The 20024-nt window shown below is 35.8% G+C and overlaps 1 protein-coding gene across 2 annotated transcripts in view; it reads left to right on the plus strand.

The window, feature by feature from the left end:
* Positions 1 to 651: 651 nt before the first annotated feature.
* The window catches only part of LOC126828262 (lysophosphatidic acid receptor 4), a 177314-nt gene continuing 157941 nt past the window's right edge, over positions 652 to 20024 (plus strand). For both annotated transcript variants that reach the window (XM_050557940.2, XM_050557944.2), the window contains exon 1: positions 652 to 763. The gene's annotated coding sequence lies outside the window, so the exon portion shown is untranslated. The remainder of the gene's footprint in view (positions 764 to 20024) is intronic.

Consider the following 20024-nt stretch of genomic DNA (forward strand, 5'->3'; position numbering starts at 1 on the left):
GGAAGGCGAACATAAAATCGGAACCTAATCCAATAAACATCGCAGGCTAGCGATGACATCGAGAGTTGATTATGGTCTAGATAAGTTAATTAATGTCTAATTAATAATTTAGATAACATTTGAGGCCTAAAGAAAGACCTGCAATAGGCAGATTTAGCTCTTGCATAATGTATGTTAATTAAGGGTGTTTTTGTTTTCACAATAGAGAGCCAAGCTTGCTCTTAAGCTAACATAACATAAACAGCGTCTCTAAATCGTTTATATTACATTTATTATTTATTTGACTCCAACCGAAAGCGTTTTTAAAATCTTTTGTTCATGTTCTTGCCTTGTATTTGTTCATGTTTAGCAAAGTGTTTCGGAAATATGTCTCTAAAATGTAGATTTAATCGAGTTTATCATGTACGCTTTTTATTTTGGTCTATTTATGTTCAATAGTATTCTGCAAGGCGTTAAAAGAGTATTTCATTTTTGGTCGCCAATGTATATCAACCCACCTTTTCATCATTGTCTCTTCATTGATGCTGCCTGGCATTTCCTTTGATTATCGATAACTATTGTACGTGTAGTGTTGTTAGACAACTGTATACGGTTGAAATTAGTTCTAGGGTAATCATTGGTCGATCGGTTGCCATACGGAAGAAGTAGTCAGTTGACTCTCGTGGTCTCCTGGCTTTCATCAGCAAGGATTTATAAGTTCCAATCGTTCAGATTTTGTATCACTGTGGAAACTCTTGGATCACTCGTGTCGTATACGCCAAAGGTAAGTCTTTATATTGTTCGCGATAAAATCTGTTTGTACCCCTTTGTATTCATGGACGTCTGTTTTTGCACTTAGCTAAAACTTTCATTGTTAATCTACAAAATAATTCTTTGACAATTATTATAAACTCGTTGTTGTCTATTGATGACGTTTGTTTAAAGTCTTGTTACTATATACATTTTGCTCATCATTCTTAAGTGTATTTGAGAGCTCAAAACAAAATTAGATGTGTTCTCTATATAGTTATATTCAGGCGAGTGATTTGCACAAAGAGATCACTAGAATATTATTCTGATCATTATTTTCGCTGTTAGCACAACTCAATACATTATCGTATCTTTATCTTAAACACTACATATTATAGGGGATTGTATATTGTAACTAACTAGAGACATCTTTACAAATAGCAGAGCAATAGGACGTTAAGCCCATTTCAATTCATTTGATTACAAATACTTCTAATACATTAGATGTTCTATTCTAACAAACTACTCGAACAATCTATACCATATAAAACATGTATATAATGTAACAAACTTACTTGCTTCCAGACGGCATTTATGAAAATAAACTTTTGTAATATTATCAGTCATTATGGTGGTTGTGAAGTAAACATACAATATTAATTTGTATTCAGCGATGTTGTCTTTATTCCTATAAAAGCAACCATTACGCGCAATGAACAGTCTTCGATCGCAGCGATCATATGAAACAAAGCAATAACATTTATCTGATGATTGTGCTAAAATTGCTCTATTATTATAAATATCTCTCGATACTAAAAGATGTATTGCACATGTGGCCATTATTGTCCATTTAACCATTTCCTACTTTCGAATTACTACGGACTAAAATCGAATTACCTCACATTAGGGAATTGTAAATTTTGTCTACGATTCATCCATAACCATGAGGTCCGGGGGTGAGGGAAAAAGCGTCTATTCGTTTACAATTGACAGCATATTAAAGTTCCTGGCAGTGGGAGATCGACACGCCATTGACCCGTCATCGTTAGCCCTCTTGGTACAGATAAATACGACGTCCAGCTCTATTTTTCAAATAAATGTCAAGACAATTAAAGCAAACTGTTTGCAGTATGCTATTATATTTCACAACCTGGTACTTTAAAATTTCAATGGAAACACCTACAGGACAGCAATTTGCAATTGGTAAATGTGTAGGAAAAGATACATGTATGTATATTCTCGTAACCACTGAGTTCCGTGCTTCTAATATGGTATGAAACATTTACTTATGGTTGAAAAAGGATGATTATATACCCCGGTCGTACATGATTTATATTCGTCATTATTTCTGTCCATTGCTTACAGTCAAAACAAGGTGTATGTAAAATACACCATGATGAAACATGTTTTGCGAAAAATTTTCTTTGTAATAACGATAGAGAAATAAAAGACGACAATCAACTGGACTGAAAAGTTCTTTCCGTATCGATAACGAATCATATCATGGCGATGGAATGTCTTTTCTGATTCGACAAGATATGACTGTGCCGAATATTTCCTTTGATAACAATACTGACTTGATAGAACGTAACGTTCAGGGTGTTGCGTTTTCAGATGAAAGTTTGTTCCCCATATGAAGAGGAAATTAAGGCATGCGCGGGGGGGGGGCGGTTTCTGGGTATTAATCTCTAATTGTTTTATCGTTTCCAACAAAGACAGTTCAACTACTAAGAAATCTCTTGCTAACCGGGACCTACCATAGAGATTATCGTTAATATGAAATTTATCCGAGCCATTCCTTATACAACACAAAAAGGGACAGTCTGATTTTGTTTTTAATAGTTCAAAATTTCGTTTAACTTGTCTTTACTACACTAGGATCTGGAAGAGTTGTTATATTACCGGCGTTTTGGTTGAAGTGAGGGATAAGCCAATGAAACAGTCTGTTACGGCGACTTCTTGGCGTGCCATGCATCGAACTGTGGGTAAACCACTAGAAACGCCAACGCTGATTGATTAATCAATGTCTCACGTCATAGGTCAAAAGACGCTCGTACGACCCCTGACACGACCATCGAGTACAACTTTTTTCAGATCTTTATGTAGTGTTGGCCATCGAAAGTATAAAAAAAACGAAACGAAGTATAGATCTGTATTTTAATCAGATTGAAATAAGGAGTGACAGCTAGCAAGGTGACAGCTAGCAAGAACGTATCTTGTATTTCTGGATATTCTGCTTCTGGTCGATTGGTTACTAGATTAGTAGCTTGTATTCTGGAATATTTGGAGATCAACTGAGGGACAGCATATTGCCAACAGAATCGTATGTTTATCTTCCATAATATTAATAACCCTGATTTCAGATCTTCAAAATGTGCAGTAAGAGATGATTTTAATAGCAAAACATTACACCAAGTGCATGACACGATTTAAATTACGATTAAACTGATAAATAATCACACGCAATGTTGATGTTTAACGGGTCAACGTTTTTGATTAAAAAATGGGGTGTCCATTGAAATTTCTCACATGGATATCCGCCAGTATAATTTTTGCATCGTGCATTGTAATGAATGACATGGTTTTTTTTATTAATGGGAATAATAGTGCATGAAGTATAATTTATCGCCCGATAAATATATATTACATGTCTACACTCTCCCATTTTATAAACAACAAGCCAGCAATGCGGCTGATGTCCCACGCCGAAATCCCCAAAATAAATAGATGACACATATTAATTAATTGCACATAGATCTTTTTCAAAAGTATCCAGTAATCAAACTGATCATCAACTATACACCAACTTTGGTTACTCTCTAGCAGGTAAATGTGAACATTCTAGTTCAATTAGAAGGAGCGTTAATGTGTTCCAAACTCTCCAGCAATCAAATTGTATACCGCTCTGCTTACCCTGAGCAGAAAATTTCATTATCGATCTTAGTCATGGTATGGATGTAATGAAACTATACACCCGGTTTCATCACTCTGACTTAATTAGAACTAAAGTTATCATGTCCCAAAGCATCAACCAATCAAATTGCTTATGTCTGCTTACCCTAAGCCAAAAATGCTCTTCTTCGAACTCCATCAAGGCATTTACCTATAAACACCTACACCAAGTTTGAACATTGTAGCTCAATTAGAAGGAGAGTTATTATGTCCAAAAAAGTGGGACGGGCGGACAGGCAGACAGACCCATTTTAATAGTCCCCTGCTTTCTTCGAAAGGCGGGGAACGAAAAAGTATATGTTTCATAGACACTCGATGGAAACAGATTTTTTCCTCTTAGTTGGCAATGCAAGATGATATGTATGTTTTGTGGGAGTTACGTATCTAACTAAGGATGTCATTGTATTGCTTCAGGATCGTGAAAAAAAAATCCACTGTTTATTTCTATTTGGATACTGACGGGACCTTTCATAAATCAAATATTATTAACAGTTAGTGAACTTACTTAATAGCAGGCGTTAATAAGGCTTAATAAATATCATTGAGTCAACTAGCGGGGTTTCTATTCCCCGGTTGTACGTGACAAGGAGTAGGGTCGCCTGTCCAACCTGGTGGGTTTTCTCCGGATCATGCGAATTATTGAAATACAATTGAACCATGTGTTATTCCCGAAATGACCTAGCTTGTGTCGAGTGGACGTTAAACCTCATCTCTCTCTCTCTCTCTCTCTCTCTCTCTCTCTCTCTCTTAATACATATTAGGCAGGCAATGAGAGGATTGTGGCAAGTTTAGTAGCACAGGTTATTGGAAAAACTCATGTTGGGGTTTAAATATTCACAGTACACCATTTTCTAGTTATAGAGGTTTTACAGTTAATATGGCACGGTATAAAATATCATTTATGATGGATATAAATTGGATTTGCGGAGATAGAAGATATCTAAATGATTGACACTTGTAAATTACTTCTATTTTTATTTGTTAAGTAATGGTTTATGTTGGTTATTGATTATATAATCGAAATGTCCCTTCCACAGTCCAATCACAATTATGTCTTTAAGGGCTGCTGTTTAATGTTATAGCTGTCCCTGTTAAAACATAATTTAAGTCACAATGTAGGCAGTATAATATAATACTTAACATATATTTAATAACACATACTACTGGCCATTCAATATTACTAGAGATAACACGTCTCCTGGGGCCATGGTGGCTAAGTGGGTAAGACGCTGACTCGCTAGCCTGGAGGTCGCGGGGGTCCCGTGTACACATTGAAGTGCACGTGAAGATCCCTTGGCAGTTGGAATTCGATATAAGAGTAGGCCGCAGCGCCGCTGCTCGGGCAAAATTCCCCTCACAGCACACTGTTTGGCGTATGCCCGTCTTCATTAGCCCAGTTAAAACCCCATTTCATTATCCCACGCCGAACGAAGTGAGGGAGAAATATTGAAATGGGGTCCGTCCTTCCGTCCAGATTTTGTTTCCGGAGCATATCTTATAAACCGTTCAATATATTTTTATGAAACTTTGTACAACTTCAACCTAGTACAGTTATTATAGTTGTGCCTGTTACTATTTAAGAATTTCTTGGATTGGCGTGCACGTAAAAGATCCCTTGGCATTTGGAATTCGATATAAGAGTAGGCCGTAGCGCCGCTGCCCGGGCAAAATTTCCCTCATAGCACACTGTATGGCGTATGCCCGTCTTCATTCGCCCAGGTTAGGAGCAGAACAGTAGGAAGTTAAACCCCATTTCATTTCATTTCATTTCAATGCCTTGACGAGCTACTGTGATCAGTGTATGAATCTTCTGACTAGTCCCATTGATATTCCATGTCTTGGAATATGAAATTAATCTGATATATTTTTATATTGATTACCAATAACAGGATGTTGATGACTAGTTATCTTGTTTCAGTTCAGTTATAGTCTCTTTTAAATATTTAGCTGTATTGTTGATCGGTGTCATGGCTGACATTTAGTGATTGTGACAAAATAATATTATCCGAAATCATATAAATTATACGATACGGGTTTTCTTTTTCTATTTCCCGATCACTCCGTTTCTACTACCAAATGAATGTCTTGCATACGATAAAAAATCCATAGAAACTTTACGAGTCCATCGTTATATTGCATGAGGAGCCTTTTTCAAAAAACGGAAACTACTCACGGTCTTCGATCTAGCACTGTTTATAAATAAAAAGTCAAATTATGAAAATAGGTCAACTCCAAACAGCTTATTTCGAAAGGATAAGATGTATTTATAAGTAAGTATTTGATCATTTATGTCTCATTATGAAAAGTCATCTGAAACCTGTTAAGTGCGGTATAAAGTTGGTAATATATATACATGCACCTCACTTCAAAGAAAACCTGAGCAGTGTCTCTCGAGGTGTTCACATTCATTGGCATGAATAGGTTATCCTACCGGACCACAGTATCAGCAGAGGCTATAACGAGTTTATAAATATATCAGTGGACGAACATGTTGCATTCGGGAGAGTTGTTTTGAATTGTTGTTACCATTGTGATAATTAAACAAGTAGTATCATGATTACTCTGAGGTAGAATAAGACAATAGCTCATTGAGTAGGAAGTCTCAGGGTTGACCCCGGCCCCAACACCAGCGATGACGAATGGAGGGACCGGAAAGTGAAAGCGTATTGTCATCTGGATGGAACGTAAAACCGAAGTTCCTTGTACAAATTGGCGTGCACGTAATCGCAACCTTGGCGAATGATATTCGGACAAACTTTATCACGACCAGTTGGTGCAGAAAGGCAAATTGTGAAACCCCTTTTGTGATAAAACGAATGTTAATATGTTAATTAAAGTCCGGTAAAATCTGAAATACGGAACACAAGACGAAATTTCTGGGACATGACTGCTTTCATTATAGTATCTGACAAGCAATTATAGTCGAATCGCATATATGTATATTCGTTTGGGGCCTATAATTGTGCCATCGTGACTCAAATAGATTTAAACACGAAAAGCAATGATAATTTGCATCCAAATGTTTCGACGACGCCAAGGTTGAAACAAACCAATAATTTGATTAACTTTCAGTGATCTATCCACGACAAAGACTAATAATACAGTAGATTGACAAAAGTTGACCAAGTTGATACATATAATTCAATTCCTTTCAAAGCCAGTATATGGTCTTCCATTTCTGTTTGGATATGTTTTAATTGGGGATCAATTAAAATCGTTCAATAAGCAGTTGGACTTAGAAATGTATTAATGTTTCGACACATATTTGTGTATCATTGACACACATTTGCGTGACATTTCTTATAAAAATTAATAATTAATATAAATATGTTATAGATTTTTCACTTGCAAACTATAAGTTAAATTTGAAACCCCTGTATTATCTGTTAAGATAATGAATTGTATTTATATATAGAGTGAAAGGGGGTTTAGCGTCGACACAAACTAGCCCATTTCGAGACTAACACACATGGTTCAATTTTATTTCAATAATTCGTTTGCGCGTAGGGGTCTTTAGTAGTGGGAGGAAACCGGAGGAGAAAACCCACGAGGTTGGACAGGCGACGCTACTCCTTGTCACGTACAACCGGGGAATCGAAACCACGCCAGTTGACTCAATGACAGACCTAATGATAGAACGAGCACGCGCCTATATATATATTCACAAAACAATAAGTATATACATTACATATTTCAATTTGTTCAAACATTAAATACATTTTATAATTAGTCCAGACTATAATAATAACATACATACATCCTGGCAAAAAATTACTTATATAGATACATCCAGGCAAAGAATATATTACAATAATAAAAGCAAGTATTTTTGGTTATTTATGTATTGTTTAATGGTCAAGAGCGAGACATTAAGTAATATATTGTAACAACATGAAGGCCGTACTATTAGCAAGTTGCATGTACGATTATTTGAAATAATGGTATGCCAACATCAAAGGGTGACGTCACATCTGTATTTTAAATTGTTATAGTGTACAATAGTAAAAAAGTAATAAAACATATTATGTACAATTAAAAACATTGCCCGGATTTATACACTAACTTTCATCCCCTAAATTGTATAAAGATTCTCATAATTGTTAGATTTATAGCCAAATTTCATAACAGTTACTGATCTACTGACAGTCATTTTATCTCTTTAATTCTATAAATGTATATTATATTCGTCAAGTTATTCCCAGAAGACCTAGGCTGTTTAATACTTAACAATCTTGTATAATCCATTGCCATGGTAATCTATCATGTAAACATTGTCATGTATACGTATGGCTTATGTATAATTTTGCATATGATGCGATCTGTATTAGCAAGAAGAAGTGATTATTTTGTATGTATTTATATACATCGTGAAACGCAAGCCAGTATTGCGTATTAATGTTTTGCCTCCGGCATATCGACCAAAGAAATTTAATATTTCCATTTAGTTTAAAACATGGGACCAAAGAAGAAAGGCCCAAAGAGTAAGTTGCCTGCTCGTTCAGACAGGGAACAGAGGATCACCTATATGGTGACAGTCATACATGCTAGACAATCTCCCCAAGTATATCGTGCAGGTTTTATGCAGAGATTGCACGCCACACACAATGATAGTAGAGACTTTTGGCTAGCGGATTTTTCCCATCCGTATCCCGTATCCGTATCGTATGCGTGATACGTTGCGTCAATGTAGTTTTAGAGTTTTGGCAGATTTTAGCAATTTTTGGTTTCACTAATGTATCATTTCAGAAAGTTTAGCCCGTAGATCAACCAGTATGCAGACAGGCGGGAAAAATATGAAAGTTCCGAGAAAAACCCATCAAAAACAATGATTAAATTCCAGTCGTTATCACTGTTAAAATCACATCAAATATACACCTTCGTGTTCTTGGATACACATAGATTCATAAAAACGCTATGATGCAACATTTTAGCGTATAAAAGTAGCAAAAAGACGGTAAAAAGACGACAGTGTTATACGGACCATTTCCGTATGAAAGCCGTTCCATACGTGCTGCCGTATCCGTGTGCCGTATCACGTATGAGAAATACACAGACATTGATGACGTCACACCCAAAATCCATACGGATACGCGATACGGACCAGGAAATTACGCTTGCCAAAAGTCTCTAGTAACTCAGGAGTACTTGTGTAGTAGGTCTAATGCACATCACCCGTACAAAGACCGTGCGTCCGACGCTGTCTTACTGTCGTCGCAAAGACCCTACTAGCCTTGCTCCTGACTGCGTATTTCTACGGTGCGGAACACACGCAATGGTTAGCGTGCGCGCGCTGTATCATAAAGTCTGTCATTGAGTCGACTGGCGTGGTTTCGAATCCCCGGTTGTACGTGGCAAGGAGTAGGGTCGCCTGTCCAACCTCGTGGGTTTTCTCCGGGTCCTCCGGTTTCCTCCCACTGCTAAAGACCCCTACGCGCAAGCGAATTATGTAAATAAAATTAAACCATATGTTAGTCCCGAAATGACCTAGTTTGTGTCGAGTGGACGTTAAACCCCATTTCTCTCTCTCTCATCTCCAGTGGACTATAAAATCATGCAGAGAATATCATTATGGCAAAATCCATGGTTTCGATGGATAAACGTTATAATTTGCTGAGAATCCGAGTTGAGGGGATTCATATCCCATGAATTCAATACCCACAAAATGTAAATTTAAAAAATTAGTGTGATAGATATATCAATTTTATAAGATTTCCAGTATCAGCTGAGAAAATATGTGCGTGTGTGTGTGTGAAATGTTTGCTTTGGTTATGTCTATTTACGACATTTGTGTAATGAACATTATTCATAGATCTTAGATAACAATTGAATATATTCTTATCAATTTAGCTTTCCAAGTCATAATATTATTGACTTTTCATAAATCTTTACAAACATAATGCGAAGTTTATGTGTTAATTTAGTCGAATCAAACAAGGTTTATTCAATTAAGTTAATATAGGAAATACCAGGATGTAAATGATTTTATAAAAAAAAGTAAAGAAAATATTGATAATCAATTGTCAAATACCCCAGTGCATAAAATTAATTAGTTCAAGATGGTTGCGTGCATGTAATAATACACGCAGTTTTTATTTTGAAATATCTCAAATATTTATTCAAACGTAACCACTTTTGGATAATATGATGGGTTTGATCCAATGTAAGCTGTAGTTCTTTCTTTGTGGTATTACGCTCTTTGTCAATTTTTGTATGAAATCATTTAAATGTTGGATATGGGGTGTAGAATATGCATAGTTATAACATATCTGTCCTTGTCGGTTACTTTTTCCAATATCTCGCGCGCTATTGCCAAAAACAAAACGCATTTGTCGGCGATTAGAAGAACCCCATTGTGGAACTAATATAAAAGTATTATTGTTAAAGTACAGCAGCATTTTCGTCTGTCCTTTATCGAATTCCAAATTTCTTGGCAACTAGTTACACCGTACAAGCAGCAGTAGGCTGAACTAGCCCGAGATTCATATATTGATGATATTAAGAAATAACTGTGTAGTGTCCACAAAATTTATGAAAAAAGTTACCAAAAAACATAGCAGACGAATACCCCAAAACATGAGATGTATGATGTTTAAGAAAATCTGACTATTCCATGCCTCATGCATTTAAAGTACCATCAATGAAGTATCACAAGGTTATTATATTATGGCAAAATATTTAAAAATAACACTTGTGTCAATAGTTAAGCAAACTGTAATCGTAGCATGGAAAACAACGCTTGTGAAATTCTGACGCAACCCTTTTTATTGATTTTTAGACTAAATACACCCTGCTAGTGTTGACCCCCCCCCCCACTAAATTTGAGTTGTTTAACAGTATATTATGTTACTATTATTGAATTTCGCCTCATCGTAAGGTAAAATGTTATAACAAACACTAAATATATTGAAAATTAGATTACAGATGCTGGACTTTGGTTGACCTTGTATCTTTAGAGAAGGGTATGTGAATATATACTATTGTAGCTAGTAAAACAGGATAAGTCATTGATTAAGCTACACTTAAAGACAGAAAAGCAAGATTTAATCTAAATTGATGAAATTACTGTCGGCCATGATGCGATGATTCTATGATATGAGTCACCCTTAACTCAGCAGTGTCAGACTCTGTTCCTAAAAACCTTCAAATCTCTTGGCTATTCATTCCCAATTTGTCTGGTTTGACGCTCGTTTTGCTAAATTTCTGTTATGTTTATGTTATCATATTGGTCCATATATCTATAACAACGTTTATATACCATTATATCTTGGCTGACCTACTATTATATTGCTTCTGTGTCAATTACGTCTCCTCTCAGCCTCCTAAAATACTCGAAGAGCCATCAAGACCCAAACAACACATTTGTGCTTGCTCTAATTAACATTATAGAAGATCATATGACCCCATGAGAGTATCTCCTCAATCTTGACGGCTTCGAAGATTGTTATTGTGGCTAAGCTATTTAATTAAAATACTGGCTTTTCATATTCCAAATTAGTAACCGGGGCATATTACGCTGTACTGAACCATAACCAGCACCGGGGTTCAGCTATGGCATAATTTTAAGAAACAATTAGTAGAATTTCTCAGACACTCTAAAACAGATATTGTTGGTCTCATCAGCTGTTCGTCCCTAGGCGTGGTTTTCTGTGAACATCCGGGCCTTTTCTTATCCGAATAGACACCGGATTTCTTAAAATTCACGATCGCATTATACTTCATACGACTCGCTATTTATCTTTCTGAATACCCTCCCTTCTGTAAAATTACTACTTGGACCCCGTTAACTCCCCGTAGAAAGGCTCTTTTCCCGTGTTGAGGGTTATTTCAGAAAAACAAAAATCACAATAATATCACGTTTATGGACCTGTGGTCAACTGTAAAAGTGTCTAACACTTGACTGATGAAATACAATTGCTGAGACAATCATTAATTTTTCGAATGCAATCACGGTAGCGAGAGAAAATATACATAAAAACACAAGTCTCACGGGGTGTCTTAAACGTTTGTCCATGACTGTAAAGCAATAACTTTCCATTAAATGGAATATGTTAAAGCTAAACGTCTTCCTGTTGGAGCCATCCTGTTATTATTCATGTTTGAAGTCAACTAAACATAAAGAATCTTTTTTGTAAACATAAAGAATCTTTTTGTAATCTTCCCATCTCTCGAATTGTAGGTATACACAGACAAAATAGAATCGCAACTTCCGAATGATTATGCGCGCAAGATAAATTTATTAGATAAATATATATATGAAAATGTTAAACATACATTATGTATGGGCTAAATTTGCCTATTGCAAGTATTTATTTAGGCTTCAGATGTTATAGAAAATTTTAATTAGACCTTTTTTTACACGATAAGCTCAAAATCAACTCTGAAGACACACGGATGCCTTGGATACAGTTTGGATTTAAACAGTCGTTCATTTAAAATTAAATCAATAAATGGCGGACCATTCTTACTCTGTGTCATAGACGATGCATACACAATTGATGCCTATTTCTAGTTCAAACTTCCAATAGTGACAATTCCGTTAAGAACAAAGTAATTTGACTGAAATTTTCAACAATTTCTTTTTTATCATCTATCTTGCGAATTATTATTGCAAGAATGGCCAACTCTTTATAAAACTCTGAACTACTGTATCTTTGATGTATTCCGTCCTCGATACATACTAGTCGAAGCTGCTAGAGGAGCACGTAACCCACATATGCTCCCAAGGAAAGCATGAATCCCTGGCGTCATGGGAAACAGTCATTACTTTGAGGAACGTTTAAAGTGACAATAACACTCTTGCTGGCTTGACAGCTCCAGAAAATAAAAAAATAGCCTTATTCTAAGTACTAGATGTGTTAGTGTCTTACCTGTTGTGTAAATTATCCATTAAATCCTATTTTACTTGTCCAGAGGGTTCAAATCATTTAGTTGAATTTATCCAATTTTTTAAATTAGGTGTGTTAAGATGAAATTTGTATCATCAATTAATTGGAATATTGTAAAATAGTACAATTTGTTGACCAAAATACAGATTGGGGTATATTATTCTGTTACAACAAGAGTGGTATTGAGCTTTTAAAATAGCTGCATTTCACAGTGTCATCTCCATATCTCAATTTATTGGCATGGGGAATGCTAGGATGTAAATGAAACATGTTGCATAACATATGAATATAGCACAAAAACATTAACACCCTAACGCCGTAAAGGACCGTCAATGTTTTGGCAGACCCCGCAGTATGTCTGCAAGACAAGATGCAGCACTATTGAGACTCGTGCGACGTCCCCCTATTGCGCCCACCACTTTCCTGAAACGGCCTAATTTAAAAGACCTTTATTGTCACGTGAACATTAAGTTGTGCGATTATCATTTTTCCGAGCACCTCACCACGTCTCAATGTGCCCCTTTCTCTTGTTCATGACGGATGATGGGCACGGGTATAGCGACATAGAAACATTGTATCCTAGACCAGGTTCGATTGGGCGGGGCTGGCTATATCATGATATGGGATTAGCTAATATGAGGTAATATCAGTGGCCAAGGGTACCAAGTGAGATTGTGGGCCATGTTGTAGTTCCCCACTTTGACAATCAACCGCTCCTTTAGGGTTGACAATGCTGGACCACACCGTGTGCGTACGGTTGTTGAATAATATTGAGTATCTGGGAATTTTTGGGTGTACAACCCGTAATGGGGGGATTACCAATATAGAATTTTGACGGTATGGATCATGCACTACATCAGAACTGGAACAGAGTAACGCAGACTCCATGTCTCATTCAGTCAATGATGAGGGGTGATCCAGGCTGGCGGAGGGTTTACCAAATATTGACGTTCTCCGCCGATTTGTCAGTTTTATGGACATCTTGAATATGAATTGAGTTGAACCGTTGAAGTTCCTATTGACCTGTGCCAGTCATATTTGTTTGTTTGGGCTTTGTTTTACCCATTGTTGTGGTTCTATTTTTATAGTTCGACATGATTTACATTAAATTCGCTAAACTGCAGTTTATGTCTTTCTGTGCTGGTTCGGTGTAAAACGTAAAAGAGCTAACATATCTGACCAAACACTAGAGCTACATTAACAGGGGTGTTTTCGCTATTTTTTTCTCGCTATGTTTTTAAACGTATCGAGACCAACACGTGTATTTGAAAATAAACTAATACGCTATATAGTTAACCGACATACAATGTATTCTTCAACCCACGTAGCTGTATTAAGTTGCTAGTGATTGTTATCCAGAAAGTTGTGTCTGTATTATTTCAATCCACGTGATAAAATGTATAATTAAAACAGAAATGAAATCCATTTTCTATTTCCTTAATATTACATTGAATTGTTTGAGTGAATATTTGTAATCTGCCTAAACTGTCAAACAAAAAAGTCTTAAAATAAACTAATACCCAACATGGCTAATTGTGTAATCTTTAATCAACCATACAAACTTTATTGAAACAGAAATGGAGATTTAGTGATAAGGATAACTAACCAGGAACTGTATTTTGTAGATTTGGTAGATTAATATGTACGTTTGTGATCATTGCAGTACTAATCCTGGTATTAATCGTTGTTGATGTCTGGGAAAAGAAGCTTATTTGTATCAAATATGTTAAGAAAGGTTTTATACTGATCTAATATATTTTAATATTTGCTTCAAGATAATCGATATTAAAGAAGAAAATATTCCCTTAACAATGATTTTTGTCCCCCGCCTTTCGAAGTTGACTAATAAAATGAGTCTGTCTGTCAAACTTTTTGGGACACAATATCTGCCCTAATTAAGTTAGAATGTTCAAACTTGGTGTACGTGTTTATTAGGCGAATGCCTTGATAGAGATGGGTTTCGATGATAGGCATTTTCTGCTCAGGGTAAACAGAGATAACTTTATTTCTAATTAAGTGCGAGTATAGTTTCATTACATCATTCCTTGATTAAGTTAAATAATGAGCGAGTTCTGCTCAGGTAACCGAGTAATTAGCAATTTGATAGGTCGAGACTTTGAAGCTGGACAACTTTGAGTGGTAGTGGTAAAACTTCGTGTATAGTTTCATTACATCAATACCTTAACAAAGTTCGATGCTGAGCATTTTCTGCTTGGGCAAAGTAGAGACTTCAATTCGATTGGTCGAGACTTTGGAACACACTAACTCGTTTCTAAATGGGGTTGGGGTAGGTGAATGCATTGACAGAGTTCGACCATGCGCATTTTCCACTAAGGATAAGCTGAGATAAGAAATTTGATTGAATGAGACTCGGGAACACGATAACTATGGTTCTAATTGGGTATATATTCATTATATCAGTACTTTGACTAAGTTCGATGATGGGGGTGGGGGAAGATGGCTGTATGGTTAGCGTGTGCGCGCTGCATCATAAGGTCATTAAGTTTAAAATTATCGTGCCGTAATCATGTCAAAGAGGAAATTACATATGACCACTGATTTATAAAAAATGCGTGATCGAACCATAAACAATCGGGACTAAATATATATTTAATCCCATTAAAGCCCCCAACCCCCATTTAGAGTGACATAAATACTCTATATTTTATAAGAAATGGTCATTAAAATAACAAATGTTTGTCAATTTCAACAAATCTCAGTAGAGATATATTTTTTTATGAAACTGTTGGGTTCTACAGATAATCAGTTTTACTGTACGAGCACTCTAGAGGTATTCCAATTTTCAAACCAATTGTTGCCGTGTCGTGGTATGGTAATAATATGAACCAACCTAATCAACCCATTAACCAGTTCTGATTAAATGAGGCACAGAGTACCCAATTCATTTGGAGTACAGGACTGTAATGACGATTTTCTTTTGGATATATTCGTGACAGTGTCTTACTCTTTGTCTGGCAGTAGCCCGTCTTTCGTTCTTGGTATCTCCCAAAGGAAAACATTATGCCATTTGGATTTGGAGCTCTTTATTATTACTTAGAGAATATGGTTTGCACTCAAGGTTCACGTTAGTTGCAGATTAACTATGAATTGATTCATTGATGGCAAGGATCACTGGGGAGTAAAGAGTATATCACCCCATTATTCAGTTGTCATTTTGTATTATTATATAGGAAATATCATTAAGAAAAGCAAGCATTCGGTTAATATTTATGAAGAAAGCCATGTCCTCTACCGGCGGATACAAATTTTACAATGCCTACATTTAAAGAGGCTGATACGGTGAGTACATTGATGTAAATCCGTTATTTACAGCCTTGCCCAAATCTACAATCAAATACCTCAAACTGCAACCTAAATAATTGTGCAAAACGGAATTTTCATTGATTCGATCAACTTTGCCCTTGGCTATCTAAATTTGATCGAAAAACTGTAAATAATAAATAAATAAATAAAACATAAGGTACTTTTAAAGAAAAAGTATGTACATTAACAACCAAATTAACGCAGCGTAGATTTATAAAACACACTTTGGCTATCGCGACTGATCTTTTTTTATCTGACAACGCATTTTTATATTACAATGTATGCAATAATTCAAACAGCAGATCTGCCCATTCATTTTTTAAGTTAAAATAGTTTAAGATACAATTTACGGGTCGTAAACTTCCACATTTTCAAAGCGTTCAGCAATAAACGTTGGTGCTTTGCTCCGTGTAGGCTAGTGCTGGTCTATTTTATAATTAAATGGGTCAATGAATACAAAAGTTTATAAATTTATAGGCCTGAACCATTAAATCAGCAACGAAAAGAACGGGCAAAGTTAAAAGTACGTTGAATTTTTCGGAATTAGGTTTAATTGTGTTATTAAGAGTATATTTTAATAAATGAAGGCAGATAAATAAATAGACGTCTTCTTTATTTTTAGCACATTTCATTTCTTCGTTTCGTTGTAAATTTTCCCCTAGTTCTAATTTTTACAGCGGTATAAAAAGCGAATCCCGGTCATCAAGTCGCATAGTATCCCCATTTTTTGGCGTCCGCAGTTGGTACTTTTTGGGGAATCAAAAACACCGTAAATGGGCCATTAGATGATAGGGTAGATTGGTGTAAATAGGTTGCACGCCTCTAACAAAATGTAGAGACGGGATAATCGAATCCATAATTCGAAAGTTTTTTGTTTTGTGGTAGGACACATCGAAAAATAGTCTCATCCTCACCCTTAGACCATTAAAATAATGTTTCACAGAAGACGTTAACACCAGAAATAACGGTGGTAGAGGTTGATTGGACCCTTCATAAAATTCTAGCTACATACTGCGCGGATAAAACTGGGTTAGAAGCTGAATTTTGGTTTCACATCTGGAATACTGTTTATTAGATACTGAGGGGATATTTAATGATCCGAATAATACAAACGGCCAGGGCCGTGGATGTACCTTAAGCAGTAGCAAAATTGGTTGCTCGAAAAAGCCTGAAGTCTATAGTAAATAATCGCTTCTTATGATTATTTATTTATGAAACACAATTTCCCAGACTGAACTCGTATCACATGAAGTGTTATTCCTGTAACAAGACCGGGAAACGACTAGCGGTTTAACCATTAATTTGTATCAAAAGTAAATATATCGTGAATAATATATCGTGGCAAGTTGAAATGGTCATTGCCAATGTCTTAATACTATCACTGGAGAAAATTACCCATCTGATAAATTGAAACTTTATTACTGAGTTCTGGACCACGGAACAGGATTTCTAGGTTAACGTCGTATTAATGGCAATAACTAGCATTATCTGAATAATCATACGAATCTCCAAAGCTTCTAATAGAGATAGATGTTGGGATATTTTGCTTTCGATTTCCACATTCTGGTATTATTTTTAATACGTGAAAATAGATTCATGCTGACTAGATTGATAATAGTACTGGACAATATGAGAGATTTCTTGTGGACATGGTGTTTTTTTAGCAGTGGGTGGGATAAAAGATAGGCGATATTAGTCCTTGGCGATATTAGTCCTTGTTTCACACAAGCCTGGTATCGAAATCACGACTCTTAATTAAATTGCAGATGTTATGATCTACGTTAATCGCGTAACACGATCAAATAGTTGAACATTCTGCAATATTTATGCAAGGGTATTGCCAGTTACATCATCAGTGCACGATCAATTTTTCCGTACAATATTGACGTGTAAGAGAAAGAAATTATTTCCGCTGTACTTGCAACTAAATTAACAGCTTCCGTACTGGAAATCTATCTACAGTGCGTGGTGTACATCATTTAAAATGTACTGATGAAACAACTATTTACATTTTAATATGTAACCATTTGTATTACAACAGAGACTTGTTTAGCATATCGCGCTGGGTGGATGCGAAGGTTGACGTCCATACTCATTCATATTAGGCGTTGTTTTTTGATTAAGTGAGAACTATGTCCAAACCGATATTCCAATAGGTGCGGTTTGATATATACACATCATAGCTGGCTGTAAATAATTGACCGCCATTGTCTTTTGGTTCCCTTCATACATTGGATGAAACTAAGGAAATTACCAATATCAGTAGCTATTCCGTTCAAGCATAAATATTTCAAGTATCCCCGCTGTTGGCAAAATGTTTTAGTTGCAGTGAAGCAGAAAATGATCTTTTATTATTTCCTGAACGAAAGTATTATACTTAATGAAAAGGGTAATAATATCGGTAATAAATACTATGGAGTTCTCTGAACATTAGTTTCACCATCAAAGGCACTTTTTGAACGATAGTTTCCGAATGGACCCACCAGTTAGATCTAAAGTTAGGCTTGGGTTATGCTGTCCCTCTGCAAATTTCCCCAATTCTTATATATTTAGTTATATATTTTCAAAAATCAAGCTGTTAGATATTAGAAATAAAGTTGTTTTAGGAAAGAAAACTAGGTTTTCCTACCGGACCACAGTATCAGCAGAGGCTATAACGAGTTTATAAATATATCAGTGGACGAACATGTTGCATTCGGGAGAGTTGTTTTGAATTGTTGTTACCATTGTGATAATTAAACAAGTAGTATCATGATTACTCTGAGGTAGAATAAGACAATAGCTCATTGAGTAGGAAGTCTCAGGGTTGACCCCGGCCCCAACACCAGCGATGACGAATGGAGGGACCGGAAAGTGAAAGCGTATTGTCATCTGGATGGAACGTAAAACCGAAGTTCCTTGTACAAATTGGCGTGCACGTAATCGCAACCTTGGCGAATGATATTCGGACAAACTTTATCACGACCAGTTGGTGCAGAAAGGCAAATTGTGAAACCCCTTTTGTGATAAAACGAATGTTAATATGTTAATTAAAGTCCGGTAAAATCTGAAATACGGAACACAAGACGAAATTTCTGGGACATGACTGCTTTCATTATAGTATCTGACAAGCAATTATAGTCGAATCGCATATATGTATATTCGTTTGGGGCCTATAATTGTGCCATCGTGACTCAAATAGATTTAAACACGAAAAGCAATGATAATTTGCATCCAAATGTTTCGACGACGCCAAGGTTGAAACAAACCAATAATTTGATTAACTTTCAGTGATCTATCCACGACAAAGACTAATAATACAGTAGATTGACAAAAGTTGACCAAGTTGATACATATAATTCAATTCCTTTCAAAGCCAGTATATGGTCTTCCATTTCTGTTTGGATATGTTTTAATTGGGGATCAATTAAAATCGTTCAATAAGCAGTTGGACTTAGAAATGTATTAATGTTTCGACACATATTTGTGTATCATTGACACACATTTGCGTGACATTTCTTATAAAAGAAGAGTGCTTTGGTTATTTAGCACAAGTAATGTGTACATTCAACTCTAATTTGTGTAAAACTTGCGAAATATTCCATGTGAATAAAATAATAATTTAAAAAGTTTAACTTATTTCTTAATTTGACATAATTAATATAAATATGTTATAGATTTTTCACTTGCAAACTATAAGTTAAATTTGAAACCCCTGTATTATCTGTTAAGATAATGAATTGTATTTATATATAGAGTGAAAGGGGGTTTAGCGTCGACACAAACTAGCCCATTTCGAGACTAACACACATGGTTCAATTTTATTTCAATAATTCGTTTGCGCGTAGGGGTCTTTAGTAGTGGGAGGAAACCGGAGGAGAAAACCCACGAGGTTGGACAGGCGACGCTACTCCTTGTCACGTACAACCGGGGAATCGAAACCACGCCAGTTGACTCAATGACAGACCTAATGATAGAACGAGCACGCGCCTATATATATATTCACAAAACAATAAGTATATACATTACATATTTCAATTTGTTCAAACATTAAATACATTTTATAATTAGTCCAGACTATAATAATAACATACATACATCCTGGCAAAAAATTACTTATATAGATACATCCAGGCAAAGAATATATTACAATAA

The sequence above is a fragment of the Patella vulgata genome, chromosome 7 (assembly GCF_932274485.2).
Source record: "Patella vulgata chromosome 7, xgPatVulg1.2, whole genome shotgun sequence".
Taxonomy (NCBI): domain Eukaryota; kingdom Metazoa; phylum Mollusca; class Gastropoda; family Patellidae; genus Patella; species Patella vulgata.